The 7,522-nt window shown below is 46.5% G+C and overlaps 1 non-coding gene across 1 annotated transcript; it reads right to left on the minus strand.

The window, feature by feature from the left end:
• Positions 1-6,602: 6,602 nt before the first annotated feature.
• On the minus strand, positions 6,603-6,683 carry Trnaa-ggc. Its single transcript has one exon. It is a non-coding gene; the product is annotated as a tRNA-Ala (tRNA).
• Positions 6,684-7,522: the final 839 nt, after the last annotated feature.

Consider the following 7,522-nt stretch of genomic DNA (forward strand, 5'->3'; position numbering starts at 1 on the left):
TGTCCTAAGCAAGGCCATCTTTCCTTGACTCTTTTTGTTTGGCTGTTACCAGATTTTATTTCCTGCAGGGGAAGAATATGTTTATTTAGCTCTAATCAGAAAGTATCTCCCTCAACCCGTCTCGTCTGTTCCCCAGACTCAAAGGAGCCTTCTGCATCAGTCTCCTAAACAGTTAGGACTACATATTTGTGCAACCATGCCTGGCCTTCCCAGGTTTTAATCCCCAAAATAAAAAGGCAGTGGTGGCACATGCCTTTTATCTCAGCACTAGGGAGTCAGAGGTATGTAGATCTCTGTGAGTTCTAGGCTAGCCTGGTCAACACAGTGACTTCCAAGACAGCCAGAGCTACATAATGAGACCCTGTCTCAAAAACAAACAAATACATAAAGAGTATGTTCCTCCAACTGTTCTATAGAACTGAACGCAAAGTTCAAGTTTTGCTGGGTTTTTTTAAAATATTTATTTATTTGCATTTTACATCTTTAATTTGAAGGTGTTTAAAAAAAAAATGGAGAAGGGCCACAGAAGTAACATGTAAATTAATAATATTCAAATTGAAATTTCATTTCACATAATTTCTTTTTTTTTTCCCCAACGTTAACTTTTTATTGATTCTTTGTGGATTTCACACCATGCAACTTGACCCCACTCATCTCCCTGTCCCTTCTCATCCACCCTCTACCCTAACAGAGCCCCCTCCTCAGGATAAAGCAATATAGAATTTAAAAGAAAAGATGGGGGGAAGGAAAAAAGAAAAGAAAAATCTCATCATGGAAGCAGTAGTATGACACAGTGAGTCACAGTGATGCCCTTTAGTTCACATATTATACTTGCAGAGTTCGTTACAACGCATCATTGGTCTAATTCAGGGTCTCTGTTTTTTGCTCCATCACCAATACAAGGCCCTCACTGGGGCTCCTCTTGGATATCCTGTTGTCTTGCGTCATGGAGATCCTGCAACTTTGGGTCTGCAGGGCCAGCCCCTTCACATGCTCCAGCAGATCCTAGATGGGATGGATGATGGGATGCACCAACTCAGAGCAGTAGTTCTGGGTCTGGGTGGTTGCTGGGTTGGTCAGCCTACCAGATCTCCTTCATCTTCAACACCAGTGTGAGCTCTCTCACACAGCCCTGGCTAGCTCACCCTATGTAGTAAGCAGCAAGGGACAGGGCTGATTCTCTTGCTCTCCTGTCCTGGGGTTGGCTTGCCCACACCTGCACCACCAGGGCCAGCTCTACTGTGTTGCCTAGTCGAGGTAGGGGCCACTCTGCCTGCTGCTGCAGCTGGTGAGAGGCAGGACTAGCTCTCTTGCTCTAATTACCTCAAGGACAGCTCTCCCACCTGCCACAGGCCTGGAGGGGCATGGAGAGGTGCTTCTCTACCTTGCCCATGCCACTATATGGTAGATGAGGTGTGGGGCCAGATCTTTCACTCTCCCAATCTCAGGGCCAGGTCAACCACACCTCCGCCAACAGGGTCCGCTTTACTGTGTTGCCCAGGGAAGGTGCAGAGCCCACTCTCCCTAGTGATGCACCCGGAGAGGGGAAGAGTCAGCTCTCTTGTCCCCCGCGGGTAGCAAGGGGCAAGAGGGGAAAGGCATCTTTCCCTATCATACCTCATCACCACATGGCAGGGTGAGTACCACAAGTGGTACAGGGCTAGCTCTCCCACTCTCACGACCTCAGGACAGGCTCACCAGTGCCCCCAACAGCAGGGTTGGCACTACCGTGGTGCCCTGGTAAGATACAGAGCCTGCTCTCCTGAGTGCAGTAGGCAGCAAGGGGTGAGAGGCAAGTGGGGAGAGGGTATCTCTCCCCCAGCCCTCACCACATAACAGACAAGAAGTGGGGCTAACTCTCCCACTCGTGTGCCTTGGGGTTGGCTCACCCACACTATCGCCAGCAGGGTCAGCTCTGCTGTGTTGCCTTCCATGGTGACAGGAGCCAAGGACACCAACACAAACCACAGCAGTGGCGAGGCCACAGGCTCAGACAAAGCCTTTGGCCTCAGCCCAGGCCCAGACCTGCTGACTATTCTTACCGGTATAAAGATGACATGATTCTCCATGTGTCTTCTTAAAAAATAATAATAATAATCCTCCAATTGGACTGTATGTTGGTGGGGATGGAACTCAAGGCTTTGGGCATGCTAGGCAAACACTCTACACTACCTCTGAGCTATAACAACCCCTATGCGGTCAGTGTGTGTGTGTGTGTGTGTGTGTGTGTGTGTGTGTGTCTGTCTGTCTGTCTGTCTGTCTGTGTCTCTCTTCCCATGGAACAGGGATTCTCTATCTAGCTTAGAGTAACATTCAACTAACTATTCTACTATCTCATTCTTTTGAATGATGGAGTGTGTGTGTGTGTGTGTGTGTGTGTGTGTGTGTGTGTGTGTGTTTGTGGGAGAGAGAGAGATACACGCTCAAGTGCACACACACACACACACACACGTATGTGTAAAGAGGCCAAAGGACAACTTCTGAGAGTCAGCTCTTGTCTTCCGCTTCTTCTGAGGTAGAGTTGCTTCTGCTACTGCTGTCCTCCAGGACATCTGGTGGGTAAGTTCCTATAGATTCTCCTGCCTCCACCTTCCATTTCACGGTGAAAATGCTAGGATTACAGACGATCACCGCAAAATCCAGCTGTGTGGGTTCCAGGGATAAAACACACCTGAGGCTTTGCCTGCTGATCCACCTCACCAGCCCCTAAAGTATTATTTTCGTTTGTTTGTTTGGTTGGTTGGTTCGTTGGTTGGTTGGTTGATTGGTCAGTTTGTTGGTTGGTTGGTTTTGGTTTTTCAAGACAGGGTTTCTGTGTAGTTGTGTAGTCTTGGCTATCCGGGAACTCACTCTGAAGACCAGACTGTCCTCAAACTCAGAGATCTGCCTGCCTCTGACTCCCAAGTACCCTAGATTATTCTTTTACATACTTTTTTTTAAAGCTACTTGAGATTACATTCTCACTGTAAAAAATGGAAAGAAAAAAAAAAACAGTTCATTTGAATCTGTTTATCTTCACTATTATATATGTGTATGTGTCTATGTGTGTGTGTCTCTAAATGTGTATTAATACTACTGTGACTGTGTGATATAGAAAAGAGAGACAGGCAGCCAGAAAGAGAAAGGGAAGGAGAGATTGTACCAATTAAGGACCTGGCAGTTACAGGTTTTGTCTTCATCTGCTTGTGTTACTTTAAAACAAACAAACAAACAAACAAAAACAGTGCCCAAGACTGGTACCCTATAAGGAAAGGAGGCTGTGAAGGCTAAACCCCCCTCCCCAAACTTGGAAGCCACATGTAGCAAGAGCCTCATGCTTCTTCATGTCACATGGATGAGACAACCAACAAGACCATATTCAAGAGGCAAACAAAGAAGAGACCAGACATGTGGGTAGCCTGTCTTTATCAAAGCTCCCTTTTTCTGTCTTGGTGTGGTGTGGAGTGATGTGGTTTGGTTTGGTTTGGTTTGGTTTGGTTTGGTTTGGTTTGGTTTGGTTTGGTTTGGTGCTAAACAGTCAAGCTCCCCAATACTGCACAGGCTGACCTCTAATTCCTGGGCTCAAGTGACTCTCCTGCCTCAGCCTCCCTAGTAGTTGGGACTATGGTCCACATCCCCATATACTGACTTAACAATTCACTCTTGATATATCTAATCCATTCATGAGAGAGCTAACCCAGACCCACAATACAATCTTTCATAAGTGCCCCCATTTATGAGCCTTTTCCATTCCTTAAAGATTCTACCACTTTCAATACTGCATTAGAACCCTGTGAGGATCCCTACAAATGCTATGGCTGGCAGAGAGATGATCTGTGAGAGCCAAGAAGAAAATTCAGTTCAACACAACTTAGTTGGCCAGTGCTGGTTCAAACTTTCAGAGTCTGACCCCAAGCAGTTTATTGTAACCATATTTAAGCATAGCACAATTTGGAATAAAGTAACTATCCCATGTGCACAAGGCGGCACAATTACATTGAAACTCAAAGTACAAGTCACTTCTTTCATGAAGATGGGTTCTAAAGATAGGCTACATAAATTATCTTAAGGCCTAGAAGAGGATCTGGTGTGATCTTGGCTATATAGACAGCACAGAAGTCATTTAAATGCTGGGTGGTGGTGGCATAGGCCTTTAATGCCGTTCTTGGGATGCAGAGATAGGTGGGTCTCTGTGAGTCTGAAGCCAGACTGGTCTACAGAGTGAATTCTAGGACAGCCAAAGCTACACAAACCCTGTCTTGAAAAAAAAAAAGAAGAGGAAAAGGAGGAGGAGGAGGAAGAAGAGGAAGAGGAAGAAGGAGAAGGAGAAGGAGAAGGAGGAGAAGAAGGAGAAGGAGAAGGAGGAGGAGGAGGAGAAGGAGGAGAAGAAGGAAGAGGAGGAGGAGGAGGTGTTAGTATTTAAGCGGCGCTAGAAACACGTCCCGAACACGACAAGACCACGGAAGAGTTTTATTAAAGAGGATAGAGGTGACAGGCCTGGGTGAAACACACACGTGGGTAAGGAGAGAAGAAGGGGAGAGAGGGAGGGAGGAGGAGGAGGAGAGAGAGACTGAGAGCCTGAGCGCCTGAGAGAGTCATGCAAGATGGCGCCCGGCTTTTTAAAGGTTGGGCCGCGCATGCGTACAGGGACTCCTGTGGGTACTCCACGCATGCGTGTAGATTACATGGCTGCACGCGCTGCTTTACACAACCACGTAAGGCCACAGAGTCCCGGTCCCGCGAGATGTCTGACCCGGAGATGGCTATTCTACACCGGAAATAGTTAGGCGGTCCCCCGGGCAAGCCCAACTGTGTAATTGTCTATCAGGAGGAGGTCATTCAAACTATTATATTAGCCACCCCCTGCCCTGGTTGTGAGAACTTGAAGAAGCCTCTGACTGTATGGAAAATGCAAAGGCTATCTAGACTATTAGCACCTCCAGTCCTGCTTGTGGGAACTTGATATGGCCTGGCCCTATAGACAGTGTAAATCACCAGGTTAATAACCACTTCTAACCTCAGACTTCTGGATGGAAAAACAGGTTAACCAAACTTCCAACACACAAATCTTTGGGGGACAAATCATAGCCTAATCACAACAGAGCTCTACAAGGTCCCCGCACCTAGAAGGAAGAGTGTAATTCCAACTGGGCCAAAGGACCTATGTTGACTGAGTAGTCAAGCACCATTAGTATTTCCAAATACTGACACAGGCCTGAGCATTTCACCTCCTGCTGAGGGATCTGTAGTCTACAAACACTTCATCTGACTTCTCCATGTCCTAAAGCCTTTTTTTTTTCTTTTTTCTTTTTTTTTTTTAATCAGCTTCAGGTTCTAAACCCTCCCCTCCAGAAATACAAACCAAGTAAATGTCATTTTGGTGACTCATCTTAGTGTGAACTTGGCCCACCTGGAAAGAAGGAATCTCAATTAAGGAACTGCCTCCATCAGATTGGCCTATGGGCATGTCCTGGGGCATTTTCGTGATTGTTGGTTAATGAAGGAAGGCCTAGCCCACCATGGGCGGAACCATCCCTAGACAGAAAGTCCTGGGTTATATAAGGAAGCTATCTAAGCAGAATCAGGAAGCAAGCCAGTAAGCAATGCTTCCCCCATGATTTCTGCTTCAGTTCCTACCTCCACATTCCTGCTTGACTTCCTCCTTGGCTTCCCTCGATGACTGATGACCAACTATAACCTGTAAGATGTAATAAACCCTTTCCACCCAAAGTTGCTTTTGGTCACTGCTTTATCACAGTAGCAGAGAAGCAAATCAGGAGAGTCACAGGAGACTTCTTCCACCAAGTCATCAGGAAGGACTTATTAGGACCCTCCCAGACATGTGACAAGTCTCATCAACATGGAAAAGCTTTAGAAGGAAAAATCATTTCCTGACCAGAGACAAAAGAAACAGTATTATCCCATCCTGCATTCATACCAATCACAGAGCACTAAAGAAGACCCAATGGAATCCCTATGCCTCCCACCCTGAGTCTGGGGGGCTGTGCAGTCACACCATTACAAGCCAATTTCTGATTTAGAAGATCCTGGAGAATCCAAAAGAAAAACTCTACATCTACATGCAGTGAACACGCTCCTTCCTATGTACTCTCAGCCCAGGGATGCTTTAGTCACCTGCATAATAGTTAAAGGGAAAATGCCTGTTAAAGAGGAGGTAAACACAAGAAAACCATTCCTCACTGTAGCTGGAGTTTTCTGCAGTCCTGCCCAGCCCCACAGACCCCACAACTGCTTATAAAATAATCACTCAGATTAATTAAACTGCTCGGCCATTAGCTCAGGCCTACCACTGTCTACCTCTTACACTTAAACTCAGCCCATTTCTATCAATCTATACCTTGCCACATGGCTCATGGATTACTGGTACTTTATATCCTGCTCCTCATCATGGTGGCTGGCAGCTTCTCTCTGCCTCTCAGCCTTCCACTTCCAGACTTCTCCTCTTTCTTTGTCCCACCTGTATTTCCTGCCTAGCTGCTGGCCAATCAGCATTCTATTTATTAATCAATCATCCACAGCACTTCACGTCTAAACATCTTCCTGTTCTAAAAACTTGAAACAGATGGAGATTCAAGTGGCCAGAAAGATCTGAATTTTTTTTTTTTTTGAGCTGAGGATCGAACCCAGGGCCTTGTGCTTGCCAGGCAAGTGCTCTACCACTGAGCTAAATCCCCAACCCAAGATCTGAATTTATTCTCCCTTCACAGCAGCCCAGCTCAAGCCAGCACTGTTTGCTAAAGGATGCCCATACTCCTACAGTGCCTATCAGAACATCCAGGGTTTCCTGGAACTAGCTTTTCAAAGTGTTCTTCAGAGATAAAGGGAAAGATGAGACTCGCCCCCCCCTCCCAGGCCAGGTCATTTGCTTCCTCTCACTGCGCATCCTTGCTCACTCTAACCACACCTTGGCATTGATTGTACACCCTCAGTACTGGACTCTGTGAGGTAGCAGCCAGGTCTCTCTTTCTCTCTCTGACCTTCTCTCCCCCTTGTGCTGGCTACTTTCATGTCACTGTAACAGAAACAATTAAAGTAAGAAACATTTACCTTGCTCAGGGTTCCAGTAAATCACAGTGGAGAAAGCAGGACAGAATGTCCCTGTCTGTGGTGGTGAGCATGGAGAGCATGAGATGCTAGCTGGTCACATGGTGGCAGCCTAGGAAGCAAGGAGAGCAGGCAAAGGAGTCACGTGGTACAATCTTCAAAGGTCTGCCCCTAATCACTTCCTGCAGCCAAGCCCACTTCCTGAAGGCACCCTGGCCTTTAAAATAAAACCACAAGCCAGGCACCAAGCACTCAAAATGTGAGCCTGTGGGAACATCCAGATTCAAACTATAACACGCCTGTTTCTCCAGCACTCTTGATCTTTTTCCTAAAGTGACAGGAAAGCTTGTTTTGCTTTTCTGTTCAACTAAGGGGAGTTCCCTACCCAAAAGAAATGCAATCATTTTGAAATCTCATTAATCAGTAAGCATGAACCCTCAGAGAAGACCGATACCAAACACCACCCCTACACTCCAGG

This window comes from Onychomys torridus, chromosome 5 (assembly GCF_903995425.1).
Source record: "Onychomys torridus chromosome 5, mOncTor1.1, whole genome shotgun sequence".
NCBI lineage: Eukaryota > Metazoa > Chordata > Mammalia > Rodentia > Cricetidae > Onychomys > Onychomys torridus.